Genomic DNA, 14,972 nt, shown 5'->3' with positions numbered 1-14,972 from the left:
GAGGCCAGTTATCGGGTTTAATGCTGGAAGATCAGAGAAGCAATAAGCCATAGCCACCTCACCTTGCCAATTCCTCAGCTGATCCTATTTCCTCAGACTGGAAGCTTCTGTATCCTCATCCAAATGGACCGCAGCTGAACTGTGCTGCTCAAAGCCTGAAAGCTTAACTAGCTAAAAGCTTCTAGTTTCTGGTTTTCATGCCTTACATACCTTTCTGCTTTCTGCCATCACTCCCTGGGATTAAAGGCTCACTTTCTGGGATTAAAGGTGTGAGTCACCATGCTTGGCTATATCCTTGAACACACAGAGATCCAGGTAGACCTCTGCCTCTGGAATGCTAGGATTAAAGGCGTGTGCTATCACTGCCTATCCTCTATGTTTAATATTGTGGCTGTTCTGTTCTGTGACCCTAGATAGGTTTATTAGCGTGCACAACATTTTGGGGAACACAATACCACCACAGCATTCTGTTTCTAAAGAAAAGAAATGATAAAAAAAAGTAGATTATTGAATCTACTTTAGTCCAAAAAACAACTGTTAGTCTCAAAATATTTTACATTGGTATGAATTTTGGTTTATTGATACAAATTTAAGGTCAATTTTGTTTTACTATATGTATATTTCTACTCTTGTTTAAAGTATTGTGTTTATCAACTTATTTAAAATTATAATGTATCTATAAGAAATGCAGATTAATAATCATCTATGATAATCAAACTTATAGTCATGTTAGTTAAGTTTTCTAGGTATACAAAAATATATTTTAGTTAGGTAGGCAATCTTCAAACACTTCAAAGACCTACAGAATATGGCATTTAAAGTATTTTAAGAACTTAGACTTGGCCAGGTGGTGGTGGCACACGCCTTTAATCCCAGCACTTGGGAGACAGAGCCAGGGGGATATCTATGAGTTCGAGGCCAGTTCTGGTTTATAGAGCAAGCTCCAGGACAGGCACCAAAACTACACAAAGAAACTCTGTCTCAAAAAACCAAAAAAATAAAAAATAAAATAAATAAAAAAATAAAGAACTTAAACTTTTCTGGACAGTGAGACACATCAGCTCCTGGCAGCACCAATTACTTCAAAGAGGATAATCAGCATTGAAGAAACTTGTAATGGAGTTTGCTTACAATATGGAAAAGGCTGGCCATTTGGGAATGAAACTGCTCTTGCCTAAACTGCTTGACAGTATGTTAAATAACCATGCAGGACTCATGGGAAAATTACCACTGAAATTTGCCAAAACAGGTGAAATGGTCCTCCAAATTTCCTGCTTCATCAAAAACTATGCCAGATATTCTAGGCCTGTAGGCTGAAGATGGATGCCACAATGTTACAAAGGAACTTTGGGTGACTGTCCAGGCAGCCAGATATCTCTCATTTCTAGAAATTTGGAAGTTGCTTGCACTCTGTTTACTTAGGTAATATTATATTCTTCTGGGTTCTTTGATGAATTTGAAGATTAGATAGTTATAATTATAGTTTTCCTTAGTTATGATAAAAGGTAAATTAGATATAAAACTTTAGATTCACAATAATAGGATAGATGATAGAGCATTTTCTTTATTTTTGTCAAATGCAAATAGACTAGCTATTGTAACTGTAATTCTTGCTTGAAAACTATTTGTTGTATGTAATTTTACTATCTTAAAATGAAAACCTTCATCTTTGATTAGACAGAAAAGGGGAAGTGCTATGGGATGGTCTTTATGCTGTGAATATGTGTTCCTACCATTGGTTAATAAAGAACCTGCTCTGGCCTATAGCAAGGCAAGTGATAGCCAGGTGGGAAATCCAAGAAATAGAGGAGAAGAAGAAAGGTGGAGTCAGGGGGGATGCTGCAAGCCACCAGGTGGACAGAGATGTAACAGAGCACAGGAAAATCTATGAGACACGTGGCAAAATATAGATTAATAGAAATGGGTTAACTTAAGATGCAATAGTTAGCTAGCAATAAGCCTGAACTATAGACCAAATAGTTTGTAATTAATATTAAGGCTCTGACTGGTTATTTGGGAACTGGCAAGTGGGAAAGATTTATCTGGCTACAAAATGATAGTTCTAAGAGGCAAGTTTATAGCACTAAGTGTCTATATTTAAAATAAGAAGATGGATATATTTTATGTTAGCAACTTAAAGACACATCTGTAAGCTCTGAAAAGAAGTGAGAGTAACATCAAGCAAGAGACAAATACCAAAATCCAGAGAAGTGTTATTACCCTTTGTTTTTTTCTGGACAATACTTGATAATTATTCATATTGTATATAGTTTGCATTAAGATTAGAACTTTCTTATTTAGACAAAAGGGGGAATTGTAGTGGTATTTGCTCTGCCCATGACCCTGTGCTATATGGCCCAAAGAAAGCAGTGCTTGCTGACATGGTACTTGAACTCTGATAGGACACAGCTCTTTCTCCCAGCTCTGAGGTGGATTTGCTCCTGGTCAGATCAGAGGACGACTTCTACTGTCTACTCCATTCTGTAATTGTGAGTGTATTTCCTCAATTTATATCTTAACAAATTCTGTTACCCATTTTAAAAAAAAAAAGAAGAGAGAAAGAGCAAAACATTGCAAAGAAGATAAAAAGAGTAATCAAATTTGTGGTTGAAATCAATAAATAGAAACAAACAACAAGAACAAAAACAATTAGAATAAATCAAACAAAATGTTGATTCTTTGAGAAAACCAATGAAATTGTTATTCTCTTAGCCAAATTTATTAAAATGCAGAGAAAGAAGATCCAAATTAACTAAATTAGAGATGAAAAGGGGGACATAACAAGAGACCTCAAAGAAATTCATAAAATCAAACCAACATAATTTTTAAAAAAATGTACTCCACAAATTTGGAAATCTAAAAGAAAGAGATACTTTTCTTAATTATACAACCTACTAAAACTATATCTAGATAAGGTAACACATTTATTTATGTATTCATTTTTAGCTTTTTTTTTTTTAAACTGAAAATCAAATTGTTTCATACTGTTTCTGGCTGTGGGTCTCTGTATCTGTTCCCATCTGCTGCAGGGGAAAGCTTCTATGATGATGACTGAATAAGGCACTGATCCATGAGTATAGCAGAATATCATTAGGAGTCATTTTATTTATACCTTTTTTTAAGACCTTTAGTGTTTGCTTTTGCCCCAGGTCTTTGGACTATCTATTCTGTGGTTCTTGGTTACTGAAGCAGTGTTGGGTGTGCATTCCTTCTCATGGAATAGGCCTAAAATCAAGTCAGACAAGGGTTGGCCACTCTCACAAGTTTTGTGCTACCATTTTCCTAGAATATCTTGCAGGCAGGACAAATTTTAGGTCAGAGGTTTGGTAGCCATCAGAGTACCTTCTTCTACGCTAGAACATAGGGGTGAAGGCTCCATGTAGGTACCAGGTGGACTTCTCCATGTTCAATGAGTTGTGTGGGTTTTGTTCAAAAAATGGGGCCCAGCTTTCAGTTTGATGGAGCAACCTTTGCCTTAAGAATAGCCTAGGTAGTTTGGGGATTTCCATGGCCAACAACTTAACTGAATGTAACCCAGTCCTGCTACTGGGAGCCTCATTTTGTGACAAGAGATGACAGGTTGAGAAAGTATTCCCCATTTTTAGGAAACATCAATAGGATCACCTTCATATATTTTTGGAAGTTTCTATGGCACTAGGTTTCAATATCATCCTCAAATGCCCCTCAATTCCAGCTGTGTCTCCCTGCATTCTCTCTATCTTTTTTTTTTTTTTTTTTTTTTTTTTTTTTTGGTTTTTCGAGACAGGGTTTCTCTGTGTAGCTTTGCACTTTTCCTGGAACTCACTTGGTAGCCCAGGCTGGCCTTGAACTCACAGAGATCCGCCTGGCTCTGCCTCCCAAGTGCTGGGATTAAAGGCATGTGCTACCACCGGCAGGCCTCTCTCTCTATCTTATCTCCCCTTGCTCTTCCCAACTGAGTCTACATTTCCTGTCCCCACATGCCTGCAGTCTGCTTATAATATCTATTCTAATTTTCTTCTCTGGGAGATTCATGTCTTCCCTACCCTCCAGACCCTTAATCTTTATCTATCCTTTCTGGATCTATAGATTGTAGCTTGATTATTGCTTACTTAATGGCTAATATCCACATGCAAGTAAATACATAACATATTTATCTTTCTGAGTCTAGGCTACCTCAGTCAGTATGATTTTTTTTTCAGGATGATTAATTTGAGCAATTTACCTGCAAATTTTATGATGTCATTTTTTTTAAACATTTAAATAAGTCTTCATCGTGTAAATGTACCACGTTTTCTTTATCTTCTGTTGAGGGGCATCTAGATTGTTTCCAGTTTCAAACTATTATAAACAAAGGTGCAATGAACATCTTTGAGCAAATATCCTTGTGTCAGGATGGAGTGTCCTTTGGGTATATAGTGAAGGGTGGTATAGCCATGTTTTGAAGTAGATTGATTCTCTGCTTTCTGAGGAACCAGGATAGTAATTTCCATAGTGGCTGTTCATGTTTGCACTCTGACCCACAGTGAATGAATATTCCCTTTATTCCAAATCCTTGCCAGCATGAGTAGTCATTTATGTTGCTGATCTTAGCCATTCTAACATTTGAGTCTCATGAGGTCCAATTTATTAATTATTGATCTTAGTGTCTTGCCTAAGTTTTGTTGAGGAAGCTATCTCCTGTACCGGTGTGGCCAAGATTATTCCCCTACTTTCTCTTCTGTCAGGTTCAGTGTGTTTGATTTTATATTGAGGTATTTAATCCATTTTGCCTTGAGTTTTGTGCAGAGCTAAATTTGAATCTACTTACATTCTTAAAAGATTTGAAGATTTTACTATACAAATCCCTTCCTTGATAGGTTAGATTGTCCAAGATATGTTTTTTATTATCTGAAGCTATTGTGAATGGTGTTGTTTCCTGATTTCTTTCTCAGTCTCTTTGTCATTTGTATATAGGAAGGGTACTGATTTTTTGAGTTAATTTGGTATCAAGTTTCTTTGCTGACAATGTTGATCAGTTGTAGGAATTCTCCCGTGGACTTTACCAGTTATGAATATTATCATAATTTCTTCAAATAAAGATACTTTGACTTCTTCCTTCCCAATTTGTATCCCTTTTATCTCCTTCAGTTGTCTTATTGCTTGAGCTAAGACTTTAAGTACTTTGAATAAATATGGAAAGAGTGGACATCCTTAACTCAGTCTTGATTTCAGTGGAATTGCTTTGGGTTTTTCTCCATTTTATTCGATGTCAGCTACAGACTTACTGCAAACTCCCTTTTGTATGTTTAATGATGTCCCTTGCATCCTTAATCTCTCCACCAGGATTTGTATTATGAAGGGGGTTGGATTTTATAAAAGTACTTTTCCACATCTAATGAAATAATCATGTGTTTTTTTTTTTAATTTGTTTGTATGGTGGATAAAATTTATTGATTTTTTTATATTGAGCTATCCTTGCATATCTGGGATGAAGCCTACTTTATCACTGTGCATGATCTTTTTGGTGTGTTCTTGGATTCAGTTTGAAAGTATTTTAAGGACCATTTTTGCATCTATATTCATAAAGGAATTGGTTAGAAATTCACTTTCTTTGTTGGGTATTTATGTGATTTCCATCTCAGGTTAATTGTGGCATCAGAAAAATATTTGAGCAGTGTTTTTTTCTGGTATATTTTATGGAATAATTTGACTAGTATTGGCATTCACTCTTCTTTGAAAGTCATAGAACTCTGTAGTAAAATCTGGCCCTGGCCACTTTTAATGATTATTTCTATTTCTCTAGGAGATACAGGTCTATTTAAACTGTCTGTAGCATGAATCTTAAAGAGTCTTATTAATAAAATCAAACCCAAGGCCAGTTATTGGGGTCAGTGCTGGTAGATCAGAGAGACAGAACAAGCCACAGCGACCTCACCTTGCTGGATCCTCAGCTGATCCTGTTTCCTCAGACTGGAAGCCTCTGAGTCCTCATCCAGAATGAATCTCAGCTGAACTGTGTTGCTCCAAAGCCTGAAAGCTTAACCAGCCAAATGCCTAACCAGCCAAATGCTTCCAGTTTCTGGTCCTCACGCCTTATAAACCTTTCTGCTTTCTACCACCACTCCCTGGGATTAAAGGCTGCTTTCTGGGATTAAAGGCGTGAGTCACCATGCCTAGCTGTTTCCAATGCGGCCTTGAACTCACAGAGATCCAGAGGGATTTCTGTCTCTGGAATGCTAGGATTAAAGGCGTGTGCTAACATTTTCTAGCCTAAGTATCTTGTGGCTTTTCTGTTCTCTGACCCCAGATAAGTTTATTAAGGTACACAATATTTTGGGGAACACAGTACCACCACAGTTTGTCTGTTCTTGATCTAATTTGGGAAAATTTTTCACTTCTTTTATGTGTTCACTTTGGTGGAGTATGGGTTTTTAAAGTATGTTCTTATGATTCTTTGGATTTCCTTAGTGTCTGTTGTTATGTCTGATCTTCATTTCTGATTTTGTTAAATTTGAGATTTTTTTCTCAGTCTGTTAGTTTGGATAAGGGTTTGTCTATCTTGTTGACATTCTCAAAGAACCAAGTCTTTATTTCATTGGTTCTTTGTATTATTCTCATTTCTCTTTTATTTATTTTAGCCCACAGACTGAATTCTTATAATCTACTCCTCTTGAGTGTAATTATGTCTTTTTGTTCTAAAACTTTCAGGTGTTCTGTTAAGTTGCTTTTCTGTTTGTTCTTTTGATTATGATGGTCTGATATTATCTATCTCTGTGTTTTCATGGGTGTAGTTTACTCCCTTAGGTTGAAGTTTTCCTTCTAGCATCTTCTGTTGGGTTATATTTGTAGGTGCAAATTGCTTAAATTTGATATTATCATGGAATATCTTATTTTCTCTGTCTATTGTAATTGAAAGTTTTCTGGGTATAGTAGTCTGGGTTGTCTTCTGTAGTCTCTTAGAGTTGTCAACACATCTGCCCAAGGCCTCTGGCTTTTAGAGTCTCCATTTAGAAGTTAGTTGTAATTCTAATTAGTCATCCTTTATGTTTCCTCTTTAAGAACCTCTCTCATGTTCATACAGATAGTTTTAAGGTCTTTCTCCAGTGTTTCATCTATGTTGGAAAATTGTGGGCCTGCTTTGGTAAGATTGCTAGGCTCTAGTAAAGATATACTGCATTTGTTTTTGCTTTTACACTACCATCTATGCATCTGGGGTTGGGATGATCATAAGTCTAGGTACTGAGTTTTGGATTTGTCTCTTTTGAGTGGGTGTTTTGTTTCTTCTCTGAATTTTCAGAGTGTGGTTGTTGTGTGTTGCCTGTTTTCCTGGCCTGCTGAGCGAGTGTGTTCATACAGAATGCCTGCTGGTGTTGGAAGCTGTGATACTGTCATCATTTGTGGGAAGGAATGTTGGAAGAGAAAGTCTTTGTGATCCTTGGGGATGGGATCTAAGAGGAAGGGGAGGCCAAGCAAGTTTCCAACTATAGAGCTGTTGATGAGCCTGGGAGATTTGGTTCTGGAGGTTAGAAAGAGATGTGGCCCTGGGAGGAGAAACCCTTGGGTTAACAAGGGTGCTTTCTAGGTTTGAGGGCTTGAATAAAGTAACAAGTAAAGGGAGGAAAGTTAGAAGGGGGAGGTCTGAGGGATCCACAGGAGATGCCAGCAAGAGTGCAGGGTAGTCTGCCACAGGTCTTCTGCTGTATTGTTGGGGATGAGACTGTGGGATTGGATCTGAGGGGAAAGAGGGAGAAGAGAAGATCTTCAGGAAGCCTACATAGTGTTCTGGCAGGCATAGTCTGTCTGTTTTTTTTGGGGGGGTACCTGATGGAGTTGGGGGTTGGGGAAAAGTGAAAAGTGGGGGTAGGGAATTTAGGAAGGGAAGGTCTATGGTATCTATAGGAGACGTGAGCCTGGAGGAAAGAAAGCTTCAGATCACTTTCTGTTGCAGGAATTGGGATGAAACTGGAGGGTTGGTTTTGTAGTAAAGGAGGGAATGGTAAATATCTTCAGTTGGCTTACCTGTTTCCCTGTCCTGCTCAGCTGGTGTTGTCCCAGTGAATACCTGATGGTGAGGAGGCTAGGATAATGGGGTGAGTTGGGAAAGAAAAGTTTGGGGAGAAATCTTTGTGGTCCATTGGGGGATGAGATCAAAAAGGAAAGGTAGACATCAGCAGGTTTTCTCTGATAGAACTGGGGGTGAGACTTGGGGTATCTGAAGGAGCAAAAGGAATTACTCAAATCTTAACATTATTGGAAAGTCTCACCAAAAATCAACTGGACATATGTAGAATATTTAAACTCAACCTTTTTCTTAACACTCAGTCTTGCTACTAATCTTGTACTTTGTGGTGACTTTTGATGTTTATGTTTGAGAAGTCTTGCCGTAACCACAAAAGGTTTATGCTTCATTTGAATAATATTTTCTGCTGTTGTGATTAGTTTACAAGGCAATCTTCTGTGTAGCTTTTGATGTTCTCAAGGGTAGAAATCAGGCATTCTTCATTTTTTTAACCTATCCTTTTATGATATTCAAGAAACATTCAATGATTGAAACTTGTGAGTGACTAATAAGTACTAGTGAAGGCTTTGGTCCTTGTTGCTTATGACAAATGTATATTAAATTTCCACAATTGTGTTAGCAATGAATACATAATTTATCATATGCTTCTACTTCTTGTGGACTCAGATTAAAATTTTTATTCAAAGTATATTCAAAGAAGGATCATGATTTTTTACTAAAAATTACTTCCACTCACCTCTGGTATGTTGATCTAAATGAGAAAATAATATTAGTATTCTTATGTATATACTGAGGCCTTCACCCTGAGATTTGTTTCTGAGATGATCTCTGCACTGTTTTAGTAATAACACTGGCCTTTGTATGACTTTCTTCATGTGGTTCACCTATGGGAGTTCCTAGTAGAATACTGAGTTGAAATTTACTTTGAGTATTATATGCATGCAATTAGATTGGACAATGACAGATAATGAACCAGAATAGAGTCATTTTATCACTACACTTTTAGACAAGTATTATTTATTTTTACCCTAGTTCCCTAGGCTACCTATTCTCAGGTTCTTGGTCACACAGGCAGTGTCAAGAATGGGTTCCATCTTGTGTAGTTGGACAAAATAGACATTCTAAAAGTCCTGGTAATATAACAATTGCCAATAATGTAGAACAATTGAGGTTCAATGCAAAGACATTCAAAAAGTCACCTGACATATTAAAGGCTGAGATCTATAAGAATGTTGACAATTCATAAGTAATTAGTGTGTAGCCCTGTTAAAGTTCCAAGTGGCCATGGCTGATGTAGGACAACAAACATTTTCTCTTGACAACTGTTTTAAGATTTGCATTTATTACATTTCATGATATCAGTATATAGAAATATAAAGTATTTCTCATTGCTATAAATGAGGGGCTGTTGCATGAAAAATATAAAAATGAAAACAGTACACACATGCTGTAGTTGACACAATGACCAGGTCTAGAAAGGAATCTATGCTCTATGAACAGAAATTGGAAGGCCTGTCTTATAGACCCATCTTCTCCGCAATAGACTTTTCATGATGTTTTACGTGTCATCTGTAAAGCTTTTCAGTGTCATCTCTTTTGAATGAATATTACACTAATACTTCCACATCCAGACTAAGAATCTTACCTGAACCAACAAATAAACCAAACAAACAAAAACTAAAGTGCCCCTCTTTTTCTGTCTACTGTAGAAAGCAAATCAGAGAATTCTGATAACTAAAATTTCATCTATTCCTTTCTACACTCTAACATTTTTCTTTCCATAACCTCAGGACACATGCCCTTTAAACATTCTTTAAAGATGGCCGGGCGGTGGTGGCGAACGCCTTTAATCCCAGCACTCGGGAGGCAGAGCCAGGCGGATCTCTGTGAGTTCAAGGCCAGCCTGGACTACCAAGTGAGTTCCAGGAAAGGCGCAAAGCTACACAGAGAAACCCTGTCTCGAAAAACCAAAAAAAAAAAAAAAAACATTCTTTAAAGATTTCTCAGAAAAATCTTTGGAAATAGTTGTTTTATTATACCAATACACAATACTAAGGGGCATAGAGTAGAAGAAAACAGTGAAGAGAAAGAATAAATTTATGAGCTATTGGCCAGTTGAAATATTATATGCTAATGACATTAACTGTAAGACCATGTTTCCCAATGAACATGAATTTAGTAGAAACATATGTGGAGTTATACAGTACACACTTATGCTGGATATTAAAAATGTCATCATTCCAGATGCATAACTGATATAAAAATACAAGTGGTCTATATTTTAAGTCCCACCATAATCCACATTCTCAGAGACCTTCTGCTCAGAAAATATATTTTAAAATTGAGATGTTTTACCCACTACACATAGAAACAGATATTTAAACACAGATTCTAAATGGGGAAATTCCATTTGGATTACAGGTCTGAAAATGTTCCCAGAAAATAGATTTGTCTTGTAAAATTATGATATTAAAGGGAATTTGGGAAAATTCATTGTGTATGACTGATTTTAGGAAGGAAGAGATAAGGTCTATGGAGGGCCTAAGCATGTGGCTATCCTACGTAAAATCATATGTTTCATCATAAAGTTGGCATCACTTAGTACAATCAAATATACTCAACATACATTCCTATGTAATTGTAAATAATGCATATATTTTTCAGACACATTGATTTGAATATTGGGACCACTCCTCCCACAGAAATATATTATTCTGGAAAATGTTACTGTCATTTTGAAAAAGAAAAAATGGCTACAAAATCCAAACAAATTAAGTATACATTAAATGTAGTACATGATGAAACATGTCTGTAATTCTCAGGTGTAAAAGACAGTGACAGGAATATTGACACAAATGTTAGGCCTCTCTGGTCTAAATAGAACATTTTAGGCCACCCAAGGCTAGACTTCAAGAAGCAGGGTCCTCTACCACAAAGCAATTCCACACAACTGTAGTTTGAGACATGTCAACTATGAAAGCAATAGATTCAAAATGTCTGGTATTATTCTAGACTCAGACAGTAGAGTTTAAATTTTACTTCTATGTTTATCTATTAGATAGAATATAAAAACATTAAAAATCATGTATGACAAGGCTTTTGAAATTTTGTCAGTTTTCCAATACTATGTATTTTATAATATGTCAAAATAATCTGCTCAAACTGTATGAATCAGTTGATATGTTCAGTTTAGTAAAATCATGGTACACAAATTCATTTGTTGTTTGAATTTCCCTAATGGTCAACATAATAATACATTATATATAGCATATATAAATAAATGTTATTTACACTGCTCTTTTATTTAAGTATGCTTTCATGCAGAAATTGATATTTAAACATTTTATTTTTTAGCATTCATCTTGGATATGACAAAGTTCTATTTTTTTAATGAAATTAAGAATAGTGAGTTTTCAGAGATAAACTATTATGCAATTGCCACCAATTCTTTACTTGTGTCCTGTACAGAACAGAGAGATTGGAGGCAGAAGTGAATGTGTTAGTAAGTTTCTTGAGTAACACAGTTCCGAGGAAGCAGTATAAAAAGGAATTGTAAAATCAGCAAATCAGAAAAGGAAGGATACAAATGCTAATTCTCCAGAGCAGTGAGTGAAACCAAGCTCTTTAAATGTGGAATACTTTATATAATTAGTGACTAGCAAGTTGGGGGAAGAGTTAAAAAGGGGGTGCATTGCATGGACATTTGTTGAAAGTGAACTTAGAATTAAATGCCATTCAATTTAATGTTGAAGGCAAAAGATGTGGTCTGGTGTAGACTTTGGAATGCTGATGATAAGAATGTTTGGAATTCAGTATTAGCCAAAAATACCTCACACTGTCTATATGCTCCATTTAGTTTATGGTACCTCTGTCAGGCGTGGGTTGGTTGAGAAATGATTTAGGGCTTCAGTAAAATACAATAGCTAAGACAGACCACCAGAAATGTGAAAGGAGTTTACACTTAGAAGAGCAAACAGCCCCAACAGAGAGCTACATACATGTAGAAGAAGCAGAGAAGATACCAGGGGCAAAAGTGAACATAAAGTGATACAATAAACTTCATAAAGAACAGTGATGCTGCTGGGTTGGTAAAGTAGTTCTAGGCTCTCCTCCAATACTCCTCACGACTTCACTAGCAACAAATAGTTAGCAAGGTTCCCACTACCAGGCAATGTTTCACACCTGTTGAGTGGGGTCATAAATAAAATCAGAGAGAGTGATTACAGCCAAGTTATGTGTACCACTGCCACACCCGTACGGTTACTGTGGCATGCTAATTCATTAAGATGGTTCATATATTCTGTTCCAATGCAGAATATTCCTTATCACTAGTTCTGTATCTATACATTCCCCCTAATTATCTTCAATATAAATTACAAAAATGCATTAATAAGAATTAGTTTACTTTTAAAATTTTACTTTTATTTATCTGTTTTGTTTTTGAATGGATTTGTGTGTTGAATGGGTATGAACATTCTCACAGGTATATGTGGAAGCCAGTGGACAATTTGAGAGACTCACTACTAATTTTTCCGCCTGTGGGTTCTAAAGGATTGAGTTTGTCATCAGGCTTGATGGCGATCACTTTTATCGGCTTCCTGTATCGCTGCACCTAGAGCCATTCATTTAGTAATGTCAGGAGTTATGCTAACAAAGCCTCGCCAACATGACTGCCTACACATATTTTGAACAGGGGCCACAACGACAGACATGCAAACATGGGGCTGAGAGAGCCCATCATGTCTCCTCCCCCTCAAAAAAACATAAGAAAAAAACAAACAAAACTACAGGTAAGTAAGGAATGCTGAGAATGGGAGAAATGATCTCTCCCAAGGGAGTGGGGAGGGACTTATGGGACAGTTTAGAGGGAGGAAGGGATACATATTGTAATTTTAACATGATCTCAAAAATTGAAAAAATGGAGCCAGGCGGTGGTGGCTCACGCCTTTAATCCCAGCACTCGGGAGGCAGAGGCAGGCGGATCTCTGTGAGTTCGAGGCCAGCCTGGACTACCAAATGAGTCCCAGGAAAGGTGCAAAGCTACACAGAGAAACCCTGTCTCGAAAAACAGAAAAAAAAATTGAAAAAATGATTAAAAATAACAAAAGAAAGCTATAAGCTGAGAAAAGTAGTTTTCGTCCAAGAAAAGCACACCAACTGGTTACTCACCATCAAATTGTCAGCCCTGAAAATAGGTCTACACACGTTACATTATACAGACTGAACAGATTTTTTAAAATATATTTAGGAATATATGTGTGTGTGTGTGTGTGTGTGTGTGTGTGTACACATATATCAACAATTAAAGAATAATAGGCTATGAATTTGAAAGAGTTGGTGGGACCTACATGGGAGGTCTTGGAGGGAAGAAAAATTAGGCAAATGGTGTAATTATATTATAATCTCAAAAAACATAAAACAAAAAAAAATGAGTGTCAAATATTGAACATAAAGTAGAAAATAGTATTCTATCCAAGTTTAATAATGAATATAAATTTAATTTATTTTTATTTTAGGAGTAATAAAAGATGAAGAGGAGAGAAGGGATGAATAGCATAGAGAATGAGGGAAGATTCTAGAAGTGAATTTATTTTAAAGCTGGCTAGACAAGTATGGAATAAATAAGTGTGGCTATAATATGGCAGTATAAAGAACCCTCATCATAGAAATCTTCATGTTCTTCACTCTGAGGTCGGTCACATTAATCTACATGGAGATGGAAAATTACAGAATGTTTACACAGAACCATATACACACAACCCAATTAAAAAAAACATCAAGTGGATGCATGGAATCTGACAAAAGCTGAGTCACTGAGGCAGTATTACATCAATCTCAAATTTTACTGTGTTACCATGGCGTATTTGTTATAAGTGCAGAACTGAGGGGAAAGGCTACAGTTTTTGAACTTCCTTTTTATTTCTTTCTTATTGTGAAACAAGCTCAAATACTTCTAAAGTTTAAAAGGTAAAAGGTATCGGTTGTTAAGTTTCTTATAAAATAATAAGCTATTCTGATGTCTACATTTCAAGTTCCCCATTTGGAATTTGTGCTGTTTAGCTTCTTTTAGTAAACTGTTACCTCACTGAAAACATTTTATGTTTCATAGTTCAAATTAGTATGTATTTATTATTCAAAATTAATTATAATGATATAAACTATTTTCATATAATTTTATAATCATATGTTTTAATTATTGAAAAAAATAAATTTGATTAAAAGCTTTTCCCCATTGAGGTAAGAATGTTAGAAATACAACAAATGCAGAACCGTTTTAAAGATGTAGGAAGTATGTGGTTTATTCATTAGGGAACAGTAGGGCTAGAAAGAAGTTTTACAGAAGAGAAGTGGATGGACTTAGGTTGTTTCCATTTCTAGGCTCTTGTGAATAGTGGTCCACTGAACATAGAAAGGCACAAGTCTCTTTGTCATATCAAGTTCATATGTTTGGGTATGTATTCCACAGTGGATTGTTTGATCATACAACACCTATCCACGAAGAAATGAAGATATTCTGAAGGGACCCTGTACCACCTCCATTAATCTACCACACCACTGAAACAGCAGACACTCATTGAATTGGAATCTTCCCAGAACTCACACCAGAAGAAGGAAAAGGCTTCTGAAAAAATATTTCAAATATTCTTGACAACTTAGACCCCACTGAGGGAGAGAGTATAGCTGAAACAGTAATGTGTCAATGTTAGGCAGGGCTCCACTTAATCAGGACCACTTATTTATACATTTATAGAGATGTGTGATTTAACTAAACATAATATCAGGACCCAAAAGGTGGAAGATGTATTTGGGGCTGCCCATCTTATTCTTCTTCCCAATATGGTCACATTGAACAAATTTTCTCTGTTTTTTTGTTTTGTTTTGTTTTTTGTTTTGTTTTTGTTGTTGTTATTACTTGTCTGTATAATTATCCCGGTGAGGAGTCTAGCTTGTTAGGACTATCAAGACAGAGACTGTGACCCAACAGCTCCAG

The sequence above is a fragment of the Peromyscus eremicus genome, chromosome 6 (assembly GCF_949786415.1).
Source record: "Peromyscus eremicus chromosome 6, PerEre_H2_v1, whole genome shotgun sequence".
Taxonomy (NCBI): domain Eukaryota; kingdom Metazoa; phylum Chordata; class Mammalia; order Rodentia; family Cricetidae; genus Peromyscus; species Peromyscus eremicus.
Note: the sequence above shows the minus strand (reverse complement) of the source record.